At 53.4% G+C, this 12,500-nt stretch overlaps 1 non-coding gene across 1 annotated transcript; it reads left to right on the top strand.

Moving 5' to 3' along the window:
* The first annotated feature begins 1,105 nt into the window (after nt 1-1,105).
* Nucleotides 1,106-1,224, top strand: LOC112341952. The gene has a single exon (XR_002990771.1). It is a non-coding gene; the product is annotated as a 5S ribosomal RNA (ribosomal RNA).
* Nucleotides 1,225-12,500: the final 11,276 nt, after the last annotated feature.

Here is a 12,500-nt window from a genome sequence, read left to right as displayed (position 1 = left end):
GTTGGCTCGCTTGCCAGGGTCACGTCGTGGCGCTTCGATGGCTCCCCTTGTGTGCCTCACCTTGTGGGCTTCCCGTGCCCACCGGCCGAAGGAAACGGTGCTCAGCTGCTCTGGTGGCAAGCACGTGCAGCATCCGTCCAGGTGTTACCCGATCGGCGATCCAGACGCGGAACTCCCGACGTGGGATGCCTGGGCAGTGTCGCATGTGTGAGTGCTCGTGGCCTTTGGCCGGTGGCGTGGGGGGGGCCTCCCCAGTATTGATGGGGGGTGGGGTTGTGCAAGGGTTCTCGGCTGCGGAGAGCCTCGGCGTGGCTTCCCTGGCACCCACTCCAGCGTTTGGCAGAGTCGTGCTGTGCGGTCCATGGGCATGGCCTTGGGACCACATCCGCACGCCTGTCGGGCGAGGGGGAGGGAGGCAGCAGTGTGGTCCTCCGGGCTTCCAAGGGAGGCGAGCCTCGGGGGTGGCACGGCTGCTTGGCAAGGGCCAGCGTCACGCGGCGGGAAAGGGGAGGGGCCCCCACCTGCCGTGCGACGGAGGGAGGAAGGGGGGAGGACTCTCCCGGGCCCAAACCGCGCGGAGAAGCCTCAGCCTGCGTGCGTGTGAGGGAGGGGGGGAAGGCCCTGCCCGCCTGCCACGTGGCACGAAAGGCGGGGGGAGGGGAAAAAAAAGTGGCCCGGAATGTCTGGGGCCCAAAACGCGCGATTTTTCGCGAAAAGTTGGGAAGGTACCACGTGTTCCGCGGGCTTTTTTTGGGGCCCAAAACGCGCGATTTTCACGAAAAGTTGGGGAGGTACCCCGCATTTCGCGGGGCGCGTTTTGGGGCCCAAAACGCGCGATTTTTCGCGAAAAGTTGGGAAGGTACCATGTGTTCCGCGGGCTTTTTTGGGCCCAAAACGCGTGATTTTCACGAAAAGTTGGGGAGGTACCCCGCATTTCGCAGCGTGCATTTTGGGGCCCAAAACACGGTCTTCGTGAATTGTTGGGGAGGTACCACACGTCCCGCAGGTTTTTTGGCACCCAAAAAGAACACGGGATTGTGGAGGTACACTGCAGCTTTGGATCAGCTGCCCCACTATAAGAGTAGGGGGAGTGTGAAATATTTCAGAGTGGGTTCAAACCGTGACTATGGCACTGGATCCCATCAGACCTCCAAAGTTAAGCGTCCCTGGGCTTGAATAGTACTGGGCTGGGTGACCACCCGGGAAGTCCAAGTGACCCCCTCTTTTTTTTTTCCTTACAAGTCATTTATTTTTGTAAGATCACTGTTTTAATATATAAACTTTGAGTATTTTTCCATAGCATATAAGTGTATGGTCTTTAAATACTACTTACAATTGTGAATGTAAGGTGTATTTGCCAAATTGTGTCGTTAGCTAGTTATTAACTAGGATATAAGTTAGAAATAATGTGTTGGTGATTGTCACCACGTGGCATGGCAAGCAAGTCCAAACATATGTGTGTCACGTGGCATACAAGGTCAAGGACACTAAACTCTAACTATGAGAACAAGCCAAAGGGCATGCCACGTGTCAATGTGACACATTGAAAACCATAAAACTCAGAACAAACCAAAGCACATGCCACGTGTCAATGTGGCACACATTGAAAACCATAAAACTCTATGAGAACAAACCAAAGGGCATGCCACGTGTCAATGTGGCACACATTGAAAACAATAAAACTCTATGAGATCAAACCAAAGACCATGCCACGTGTCAAAATAAAACTCGGATATATCCAGGGCTAGACACATCCAGGGCCGGACATGTCGGGGACCCGACATATCGGGTGCCCGACATGTCCGGGGCCAGACATGTCCGGGCCCGGATATATCCGGGGCCTGACATGTCCGGGTGCCCGACATGTCCGGGGCCGGACATGTCCGGGCCCGGATATATCCGGGGCCCGACATGTCCAGGGCCGGACATATTGGGGCCCGGATATATCCGGGGCCCGACATGTCCGGGGCCCGACATGTCCGGGGCCCGACATATCGGGTGCCTGACATGTCCGGGGCCAGACATGTCCGGGCCCGGATATATCCGGGGCCTGACATGTCCGGGTGCCCGACATGTCCGGGGCCGGACATGTCCGGGCCCGGATATATCCGGGGCCCGACATGTCCAGGGCCGGACATATTGGGGCCCGGATATATCCGGGGCCCGACATGTCTGTGTGAGACACAAAATCCCTAGGCCCCAAAGTGGAGCCGGAAGGGCGCCACATGGTAGTGGCCGAAGCGAGAGCCAAACGAGCGTAACACGTTTGGACCAAAAGCTCCGACTTGAAAAGTCAAGAGCGGGAGTGGAACTCCCAACGAAGTGCTCGAGGAACGAGCACGAAGCGAGCAAAAGGCGAGGCTCCAAAAAGGGACCCAAAAGGACCAACACATGACACGTGGGAGTGTCCGAGATGGACTCGAGTTGGAGTCCGAAGTGGAGTCCGAGATGGACCCGAGTTGGAGTCCGAAGTGGAGTCCGAGATGGACCCGAGTTGGAGTCCGAAGTGGAGTCCGAGATGGACCCAAGTTGGAGTCCGAAGTGGAGTCCGAGATGGACCCGAGATGGAGTCCGAGATGGAGTCCGAAGTGGAGTCCGAGGTGGACCCGAGATGGACCCGAGTTGGAGTCCGAAGTGGAGTCCGAGATGGAACCGAGATGGAGTCCGAGATGGAGTCCGAGGTGGACCCGAGATGGACCCGAAATGGAGTCCGAGATGGAGTCCGAGATGGAGTCCGAGATGGAGTCCGAGATGGACCCGAGATGGAGTCCGAGATGGAGTCCGAGATGGACCCGAGATGGACCCGAGATGGAGTCCGAGATGGAGTCCGAGATGGAGTCCGAGATGGAGTCCGAGATGGAGTCCGAAGTCGAGACCGAGACCGGGACCGAGACCGAGACCGAGATCGGGACCGAGACCGAGACCGAGGCCGAGGCCGAGACCGAGCCCGAGCCCGAGTCCGAGTCCGAATCCGAGTCCGAGTCCGAGTCCGAGTCCGAAGCCTGAGAGGGTGAAAGCCCAAAGCGTTCGTCTCCCAGACCCTAGGGGGTTTGGTGAGCTCCAAAAGTATAGTAAGGGGGAGGACTGCAGTGGAGCCAGTTTGGCCAGGAAAGGCCAGTTTGGCCCAGGAAGGCCGGACCCAGTGTTGGGTGATGAGCTGCCCACTGGGAAGTCCAAGACTAGAGTGAACACAGACCGACAAGCGGGGTAGCTTGGTGAAGTGTTCAAGAGCCAGCTCTAGTTCCCCCGGGAGATCGACTGGCCGATGCTCCCAGTCCAAGTGTGGGTGGCACTACCTACTTGGATACCTGGTGTGGCTCAACGGAACCCGCTCTAAGCCCATGGCTAGAGCACCCAAGGGCAGAAGGCGAGGAGAGTACCCAGGTGGCTCGCGTAAGGCCACGGTGTTCCGAAATGTTGTCCCAAAGGCCCAGACTGTGGAAAGGAAGAGGAGCAGTCCTCTGGGGTAGTGACCAAGGACACAGTCGTGTGGTGAGGAAGTCCCAGAGGACCGTGGGACTTAGTGGTCGGGCCTGTGGGTCTCGATCCAGTGGTAGTGTTGGCAAACACAGCCAGGGGCAGAAAGGGACTTAGTGGGGACTGACAGAGGGATATTGGGGAAGGCTATTCCCCTTGTCGGTGGGCATCCTAAGGATGCTAAGGAGTGGATCCGAAATGACCACTCACGGATTGTTTGCCTAGTCTTGGAGAGCCAAGACTGTGATGCAAGTGGTATTGGACTACCAGTGTGGCAAAGGTGATTGGGCATGGCCTTAGCGTAACGGGCTGCTATGTCGGTGGTACCTTTGAGTGTCGGTCATGGGATCGAACACGTGGAGCACTTGGACCAAGTGCAAATGTTGAGTGGCATGGATGCCATTCTCGGGGCTAGCAAGTCCCAAGTCCTGGATTGAACTTATGGAGGTTGTGAATGAGACTCCTCCAAGTGGTCAGAGGTGTGGTTAAGTGACTAAAGTAGAATGGAAAATTTAGTCGCTTACAATTTGGTATCGGAGCTGTTCCTTAGTCCGACTTTTATTGGTGCTCAAGTATATCACCACTAGTGTTGGCATCGGAAGGTCCGAGGAGTGGGCCTATCCTTGAGGAGTAGCAAGTCGGGAAGACATGGCTCTCCATTACAGTTCATGTGTGAACTTGTAGACGAGGTGGTGGATAAAAAAGGGCCAATAATAGAACGACTTTGGGATCTTGGGAACAGTGCAAGGTTTTCCTCATTGAGTTGAGGATGTGATCCGGATGAGCATTTGTCTCAGAAGATTGGCTAAGGTTGTTGTGGTAAACAACTAAAGTTGGGATCACGGGAAAGATAGAGACTCCAAAACAATAAAGGAGTCACAAGATTATCCTCATATAGTTGAGGTTGGTGCTCATGAATGTGAGACCAGAGGTAATGACCGTGGGAGGTCAAATACGGAAGAGGACTCAAGTCCTTGAAATGGTAGCCGGGGCTACCTTTAATAAATGCTGGAACAACCCAAGGAGTTGGGGGGTGTACTTAGAGATGAGTGGTATTCTCATCGCATGGACAAGTAGTCCTAAGGGGCAAAAGTTGCCCCCAGAGAACAAAATCAAGTGTCGGAGTAACACTTGTGAAAATAGTCCTTTTGAGTAGGACAGGAATGCAAGAAGTGTATTCCAGTGAGCTAGTGCCTCACAAGTAAGACCTTAAGGGTCTGTGGATTAACCAAGTCCAAAACTGTTGATGACTCAAGTAGAGTCAAGGGATGGTCCTAAAAGGACTAATGGAAGCATTTGGACTGAGGTATGTGGTACCCCACGAAGAAAGGATGGGGGGGGGATCATAGGATCCAGGGATGAGAACAGAGGGTATCTCATCGATGGCAAAATGTGCCATGCTAAAGTTATGGGAAAGGTGTTCCCAGAAGAAAACAACTTTGACATAAAGTTGTGTGTGACCTCTATGGTGCAGTGCTAACGGATGGTTGGCATGAGAAAGAGCGGTGTTGGTCTTGGCAAAGACTTAGACACGAAGGGGAAATGTCATAGAGGTAGGCTCGTGGAGCCGATGGTGTGGAGACACCAAATGTGCCAAGGTGTGATACCTTGAGGCTATGTTGGTGGGTTCATGAGAACCCCTTGCCAAAGGAATCCCAATGGAAATGGGAATAGCATAGCCTAAGCTGCAGAGCATGCAGTTGGAGTGTGGTGACCCAGATAATGATGGAGGTGTGAAAGCACCAAGCAATGAGTTGTAGGACTTGACAACTATGAGGCAACTAAGCAAGAGATGCAAAATAACTGGTTAAACGGGTAGAAGGTAGCTACCCAAGACTTCTTAATAGCATAGGGAAGTTGGATATACCCTTACGGGGGATAAGTTGCTTGTGTTGCGATATAGTAAGTCAATGTCATAAAAGGAAATACTCATTGTCAAGAAAGCCATCATTGGGACACCCGAACACTCTAGAACACCAGAAGGTGGTGTTTGATGTCGCGAGGGCAAGGGATAAAGCCCAAGGGACTAAGTCCCTAGCGAATGATGGATAGAAGGTGCTATCCAAATGTCCAAGGTTGCGGAGACAGGAGAGGACTGTCTACCCGAGTTGGACAAAACCAAAAATGGAATTTTGGCAAGGCTAGTGATGGGCATGTAAAGGCCCATAAGCAACAATGTAATCCCAGTGTGTGGGATTATAAGGTGAGCATACCCGGATTGAGGAACCACTCCCTAGGCTATTGGGTAGGTTCATCCCTAAAAATACTTGCTAAAGCATGATAGGAAGTGCAAAGCTATCCTCCTGGTCTGGAGGAAAATGACCAAAGTAAAGGTGTGAAGCCAAAAAGCAAGAAGTAAAGGGATAGAACCGAACCGTAGGAATCAAAGAGCATAACCAAGGTTGGTTATGCCAGCTGGGAGTGGAGAATCAAGTGGGGGCTCGAGGGTGTTGCCGCTAGCAACCATGATGCCATGGAGAGTCTAAAATATGGAATTGTCCATGTTAGACTATGTGGCATTTGGAAGGCTTGCAAAAAGGGAGGCCTTAGCAAGCTGAGGGACAGAGTTCCTTCAAGGTTCCCAAAGACGATTCTAGGTAGCTTAGTACCTAGAAAGGCCAAGTGTAAATGGTTCATGGAACGCGCGAAATCAGAGTGGCGCAGCAAAAGCGTGGTCTTGAAGCTTGCCATGAGGCAAGGCTATCAAGGTTAGGGAAGTGGTTCCCGAGTGTTCAAAGAGAGGGCTTTGAACGAAAGTCGATGGTCAAGGACTTTCACGCTTATGCAGGAACCATGTTACAGTGGTTGGAGGACTTGCCAAGCGAGATTGGCACGTCGGGGGAACAAATACCCTAGTTGAAGGTGATAACTTCAAAAAGGGTGGGCCATGGGGCCGAGCATGGAGGAGTCCATGCATGATCACAGACATGTCAAGTGAGAGGACTTGGCAGTGTGGAGGAACTAGGTTCCTAAGCTGTGATCTGTAGCGCGCTTTAAAAATAGGTTGGTGCACCGGCGTGGGGAGTCACGCCAGGCATCTTGTGTGATGCCGTCCGTAGATGCATATACGGAGGTTGGGTTCGAGTCCCGACCCTCTAGTGCTTGGGTTCGAGTCCCAAATCACTAGGGCGTGGTGATGGTTTGGAATATGAGGACACTCATATTTCGGTGGTCATGGACTCTCAGTGGGGAGACTGGTTTGGGCACACCGCCAAGCGAGGGATGCCTCGGAGTCGTGATGCACGGTTAGATTGCTTAGTGTGAAAGCTCGGCATATCTAACTTGAACGCTTTGGTGCAAGTGGCACCAAGGTCGTGGTGAGTGAGATGGGGACACCTAATCTCAGTTGCTATGAACCCTTGGCCGTAAGGGCTGGCTTGGGTGCACCGCCAAGTGTGGGGGATGCCCCCGGGGTTATAGTCAACAACTTGGAGGTCTAGAAGACCAAGTACCTCTTGGCAACTCTGTTAAGGTGCCAAGGTGAGATCACTAGGTGATCTTATGGCCAGATAAGGACAAGGTCCTTGGTTGGCTAAGGAATGAAGTTCCTGGTTCAAAATGTTGAAATTGAACTGTTTAAGGTGGTGTGGCTTGGTCGTGATGACCAAGTGGGAAGAGCACCTAAGGGAAATAAACTATGTCCGTGCGATGGCATAGTGAGTCCAAGGAAAATAGTCTCTATAAAAGACCTATGAAGTTGGGCCATGGATAGAGCCCATAGTAGAAGACGCTAAAGAGACGTACTAGGGGTGAACATCCTCCGGACTTGGCAAAGAAGAGTCTTTGCTATGAAGCCGAAACAATACCTCAAGGAGGGAGGTAGAGATTCGATGTTGCTTGGTGCAACAATCAACGGATAGGAGCAAAAGATGAGTGGCCAAGATAGGGCCGTGGAATCCCTTGGAAGGAATCCAAGTGACAAAGTTAGGCAAGGAACACTAATGTGTTGGACGCTAACAAGTTGCGGGAAAGGAAGTGTGTTTCCAAGGAGGGATTCCGAAATGCTCCGATTTGGCGAAAGTGGAAGCTCCAAGGGAGGGAGCGGTAAGGTAGCCAAATGATAGGGCCATGAACAGCCCTAGCACAAAGTATGATAACTGGAACTTTGGCACAAAATAGAAGAGAGGATGATGGTGCCCTCGAGTAGAGAACTTCCTAGGATGGGAAGTGGAGTTGCACAAAAGGTGCAAGGCAAGGTGTCGGAGACACCTAGGAAATTGACTGCAAGAAGTCAAAATTCAAAGTTCCAAAGTGCAAAGGTTATATCGATGGAAATTGAGACTACTCGAGAAGGAGTAGTGGGATTGACTTAGAGAAGGGTCTCTAAGAGGTTTAGCGAGAACTAAACCAATAAAAGGAGAGAACCACTATATGTGGTCCAATCAGTCTCTAAGTTGGAGAGACTACCCTCCTTAGAGGATATGCAAAAGGCATGGTGAGCCTTCAATGTCCAACCATTGACGAATATGGAGAAGGCATGGTGAGCCTTCAATGTCACACTATTGACAAATATTGGCTACGCGCCAAGGATGGAAATGGTAACACATGCGGGTGTTACTTTATAAAATTGTTCACCGTTCGATGAGGACATCGAACTTCGTCTATGGGTGGTGGAGTTGTGAGACACAAAATCCCTAGGCCCCAAAGTGGAGCCGGAAGGGCGCCACATGGTAGTGGCCGAAGCGAGAGCCAAACGAGCGTAACACGTTTGGACCAAAAGCTCCGACTTGAAAAGTCAAGAGCGGGAGTGGAACTCCCAACGAAGTGCTCGAGGAACGAGCACGAAGCGAGCAAAAGGCGAGGCTCCAAAAAGGGACCCAAAAGGACCAACACATGACACGTGGGAGTGTCCGAGATGGACTCGAGTTGGAGTCCGAAGTGGAGTCCGAGATGGACCCGAGTTGGAGTCCGAAATGGAGTCCGAGATGGACCCGAGTTGGAGTCCGAAGTGGAGTCCGAGATGGACCCAAGTTGGAGTCCGAAGTGGAGTCCGAGATGGACCCGAGATGGAGTCCGAGATGGAGTCCGAAGTGGAGTCCGAGGTGGACCCGAGATGGACCCGAGTTGGAGTCCGAAGTGGAGTCCGAGATGGAACCGAGATGGAGTCCGAGATGGAGTCCGAGGTGGACCCGAGATGGACCCGAAATGGAGTCCGAGATGGAGTCCGAGATGGAGTCCGAGATGGAGTCCGAGATGGACCCGAGATGGAGTCCGAGATGGAGTCCGAGATGGACCCGAGATGGACCCGAGATGGAGTCCGAGATGGAGTCCGAGATGGAGTCCGAGATGGAGTCCGAGATGGAGTCCGAAGTCGAGACCGAGACCGGGACCGAGACCGAGACCGAGATCGGGACCGAGACCGAGACCGAGGCCGAGGCCGAGACCGAGCCCGAGCCCGAGTCCGAGTCCGAATCCGAGTCCGAGTCCGAGTCCGAGTCCGAAGCCTGAGAGGGTGAAAGCCCAAAGCGTTCGTCTCCCAGACCCTAGGGGGTTTGGTGAGCTCCAAAAGTATAGTAAGGGGGAGGACTGCAGTGGAGCCAGTTTGGCCAGGAAAGGCCAGTTTGGCCCAGGAAGGCCGGACCCAGTGTTGGGTGATGAGCTGCCCACTGGGAAGTCCAAGACTAGAGTGAACACAGACCGACAAGCGGGGTAGCTTGGTGAAGTGTTCAAGAGCCAGCTCTAGTTCCCCCGGGAGATCGACTGGCCGATGCTCCCAGTCCAAGTGTGGGTGGCACTACCTACTTGGATACCTGGTGTGGCTCAACGGAACCCGCTCTAAGCCCATGGCTAGAGCACCCAAGGGCAGAAGGCGAGGAGAGTACCCAGGTGGCTCGCGTAAGGCCACGGTGTTCCGAAATGTTGTCCCAAAGGCCCAGACTGTGGAAAGGAAGAGGAGCAGTCCTCTGGGGTAGTGACCAAGGACACAGTCGTGTGGTGAGGAAGTCCCAGAGGACCGTGGGACTTAGTGGTCGGGCCTGTGGGTCTCGATCCAGTGGTAGTGTTGGCAAACACAGCCAGGGGCAGAAAGGGACTTAGTGGGGACTGACAGAGGGATATTGGGGAAGGCTATTCCCCTTGTCGGTGGGCATCCTAAGGATGCTAAGGAGTGGATCCGAAATGACCACTCACGGATTGTTTGCCTAGTCTTGGAGAGCCAAGACTGTGATGCAAGTGGTATTGGACTACCAGTGTGGCAAAGGTGATTGGGCATGGCCTTAGCGTAACGGGCTGCTATGTCGGTGGTACCTTTGAGTGTCGGTCATGGGATCGAACACGTGGAGCACTTGGACCAAGTGCAAATGTTGAGTGGCATGGATGCCATTCTCGGGGCTAGCAAGTCCCAATGTCCGGGTGCCCGACATGTCCGGGGCCGGACATGTCCGGGCCCGGATATATCCGGGGCCCGACATGTCCAGGGCCGGACATATTGGGGCCCGGATATATCCGGGGCCCGACATGTCTGGGGCCCGACATATCGGGTGCCTGACATGTCCGGGGCCAGACATGTCCGGGCCCGGATATATCCAGGGCCTGACATGTCCGGGGCCGGACATGTCCGGGGCCCGATATCTCTGGGTGCCCGACATGTCCGGGGCCCGACATATCGGGTGCCCGACATATCCGGGGCCCGGATATATCTGGGGCCCGACATGTCTGGGGACCCACATATCTGGGCCCGGACATGTCCGGGGCCTAAGGTATGCCACGTGGCATACAAGTGCAGAAGAGGTATTTTCCAATGTTATGTCACGTGGCATGCAACCTCCAAGATGCCACCTTTCCAAGGGTTTGCCACGTGGCATCCATAGGTACCACCTCTCCAAGGGTTTGTCACGTGGCATGCAACCTCCAAGATGCACCTTTCCAAAGGTTTGCCACGTGGCATGCAACCTCCAAGATGCACCTTTCCAAGGGTTTACCACGTGGCATCCATAGGTACCACCTCTCCAAGGGTTTGTCACATGGCATGCAACCTCGAAGATGCCATCTTTCCAAGGGTTTGCCATGTGGCATCCATAGGTACCACCTCTCCAAGGGTTTACCACGTGGCATGCAACCTCCAAGATGCCACCTCTCCAAGGGTTTGGCACGTGGCATGCTATAAGTACATAAAAGTATGCCACGTGGCATGCCACCTCATCCAAACCATCCGTCTGAATGCCACCTTCTAAAAGGTATAGCTCATGGCATATAAATTGCTCAAAATGTATGCCACGTGGCAAACCCTACCCTACCCTAAACCCTAAACCCTACGCTTGCACATGGCATAGTGTTGCGTTCCATACATTGAGCCAGTGTGCCATCTTTAGAGCACGTGGAATAACACGTGGCGATATAAGTTACTACGAAAAAAAACAACTCAAAAACATCCAACTTTAGCCGAAATATGAGTTGGCAACACTACATTTACTACCATGACACCAAGCTCGAAATATGTCACGTGACTCTTACGTTGAAAAACCACTAAAAACGGCACATGTTACATGGCATGAACAGTGTGCCACGTGTCATCCGCTCCTAGGAGTCGTCTCGTGACACTCGGAAAAAAAAAGTAAGAAAAAATGACCACTTTTTCATTGTTGATGTTGCAGAAGTCGCAGCACTTCCAGATTCTAAGCCCGAACACTAATACATGCTGTGGGGTGAAAGCCCAAAGCGTGTGTCTCCCAGGGGGGGGGGGCTGTGGGGGGTTCCAAAAGTATAGTAGGGATAGTGTGGGTGTTGGAGGTCGGGTAGCCGAGGTGGAGTCCGAGTTGAACTCGGAGTCCGAGTCCGGGTCCGAATCCGGGCGAGCGAGTGCTCTTCACGTGGTATACTGCGTGCGGGGCGAGCTCAAAGTGGGCTTTGGCTTCTGGCTTTGGCTCGTGGCTCTGCTTTTGCTACCTGCAACATCACACTCCCTGCTCGCCACCACAATGCGCATTGGGACGGGTCCTGGTGAAAGCCGGGAGACTCGGATCTTTGCGTGCGGTGGTGGTGGGCTGGCTGGCAGTTAATCCTCCTGATGTGGGGTGGTGTGTGCCTTTGGTAGAGGGCTGCACACCTATTGCTGTGGTGCAACACATGTGCTTGTGACGGGTCCTGGCCAATGCTCCGGCAGAACCGGGAGACTCGGACGACCAACATGTGTGGTGCGCCACAGCTCGGGCTAGCCTCTCGCTTTTGTGTGTGTTTTGGGGCAGTGGGGTGTTCGCACCCCCTCCCAAGCACACACCCCTTGCTGTGCTGTAACCGTTGAGTCCGGATCCGGGCGGGCAAAATTCCCTCGTGTTTGAACGTGGGTGAGCTCAGTCGCATGGGGGCTTAGCTGGTGCTTCACAGCCGGGGAAGTGATGCTCTAGACATCTACCCTTTTGTGAAAAATGCATGTGATGGGGGAGCAACAAGTCACATGCTCTGTGCTATTGAGCGACCTTTTGGAATCTCGGGCAGGGGATGTATTTCTACCTGGCGAAAGGATCGGTCGCTCCATAGCACAAGAGCATGTAACTTCTTGCTCCCTCCGCCACGTGCATTTTTAACAAAGGTTTGCTCCTCTTGTTGTGTCCTTGATGGGTGATGGCTCCACTTACTTGTGATGCTGAATGAACTGATGTTCCTGGTGTGACCAGCAAGTCCGGATCCGGGCGGGCAATTCCCTTGTCTTGAACTTGGGTGAGCTCAGTCGCATGGGGGCTTGGTGGGGAGCTGGGTTCTGAGGTGACTGACGCAAAACATGTACGTGCCTGCATGCCCTTTGCGCGTGTACTAAGTAAGCATGTGGTGGAGGACATATGCTCCGTGCTATTCAGCGGCCTTTTGGAATCTCGGGCAGGGGATACATTTCCACCTGGCGAAAGGATCGGTCGCTGAATAGCATGGCAAAGTTTTCTCCCTGTGTGTGACTGATGGGTGATGGCTGCACTCACTTGTGATGCTGAGCGAACTGATGTTCCTAGTGTAACCACTAAGTCTGGATCCGGGCGGGCAATTCCCTTGTCTTGAACTTGGGTGAGAGCTCAGTCGCATGGGGGCTTAGTGTG

Source organism: Selaginella moellendorffii, unplaced genomic scaffold, assembly GCF_000143415.4.
Source record: "Selaginella moellendorffii unplaced genomic scaffold, v1.0 SELMOscaffold_94, whole genome shotgun sequence".
NCBI classification, from domain to species: domain Eukaryota; kingdom Viridiplantae; phylum Streptophyta; class Lycopodiopsida; order Selaginellales; family Selaginellaceae; genus Selaginella; species Selaginella moellendorffii.
Note: the sequence above shows the minus strand (reverse complement) of the source record. Positions and strands in the feature narration are given on the sequence as shown.